Here is a 1140-nt window from a genome sequence, read left to right on the forward strand (position 1 = left end):
GGACTTTTCTCCCAATCGCTCCATTTTTCATCAATGACAATCAAAAGGAAGGTGACATGACATCTGTGTGTGAACATCTCCAGGGAATCACAAGGATGTGTGGTGCAGGCTCTCATGTTGCAGCAATTGCAGTTGAAGCAACCGCCATGCCAATGCCAGTCATAGCAGCCTTTTCATCAACTCCAGGTTTGTGATTTGATTGTTTCCAATGCTGCTCTCCAAAGAAGCCTTTTCCTTAGCAAGCAATGACTTGGATACCAAGGGAGGCCTCTTCTGTTTCCTAGGAAGACACAGGAAAATGTGAGCAGAGGAGACAAAAGCCATATGCCAAAGCACCACTGGGAGTTGAACCCAGGATCTCCTGTTTACTAGACAGATGCTTTAGCCAGCTAAGCCATGGTGCCTGCCTGAAGAAGGTATTTGCAACTGTTTCATTTGATGGTTCAAGTCAACACCTGCAAATTCTAAAGTACAGACATTCCCCATTTCCCTCAAGACTTACAGACCTTGAGGTGTCTGGCTCTCTGTGCACAGAAAGCCACAGCTGAGTAGACAGAGGGCTTCTAACATGTGCCTCTCCCACCAATCACTGTGATCATATAATGGTTAGTGATCTGTGTTTCAGTCGCAGCAACCTCGGCTCAGTTCTGAGTCATGGTAACCTCTCTTTCAGCTCCAGATTTCTCATTTGCCACTTTCCATGTGTGGTGGGCTGTCTGCCCCAAACAAGCAGGAGAAAGATTAAGACAGCCTTGAAGAGGCTGTGCAGAACCCAGCCTATCAAGAAAGTGCTTATTGGGAGAGCCAATCAGGAGAAGGCTTGCTGGAGCAGCCCATATATAAAGAGCTGCTCAGCACAGCAAGAGTTAGTCACTCCTTGGAGTTTGAGGAGGGAGGATTGGCTGCCATGAAGGCAGGAGCAGAAGGAAGGAGCCGGGAGGGCACCATGATCAGAGCAGTGCTGGGGTAAGGGGTGCATGAGTGACCTCCTGGCTGACTACTGCCAGACTAAGGCCCTGATACAAAGGTGGAGGAAGGTTCTAGGTCTGTTGGGAAATGGTCCAGGGAAACAGATGGCAGGGTTGGAGGTTCACACCTTTTGCCTCAGTAGCCACTGACACAGGTGGCTACACCCTGGAC

General features: G+C 49.2%; 1 non-coding gene across 1 annotated transcript; it reads right to left on the minus strand.

The window, feature by feature from the left end:
* Positions 1-330: 330 nt before the first annotated feature.
* Positions 331-404, minus strand: TRNAT-AGU. The gene has a single exon. It is a non-coding gene; the product is annotated as a tRNA-Thr (tRNA).
* Positions 405-1140: the final 736 nt, after the last annotated feature.

The sequence above is a fragment of the Mauremys mutica genome, unplaced genomic scaffold (genome assembly GCF_020497125.1).
Source record: "Mauremys mutica isolate MM-2020 ecotype Southern unplaced genomic scaffold, ASM2049712v1 Super-Scaffold_100116, whole genome shotgun sequence".
Lineage (NCBI taxonomy): Eukaryota > Metazoa > Chordata > Testudines > Geoemydidae > Mauremys > Mauremys mutica.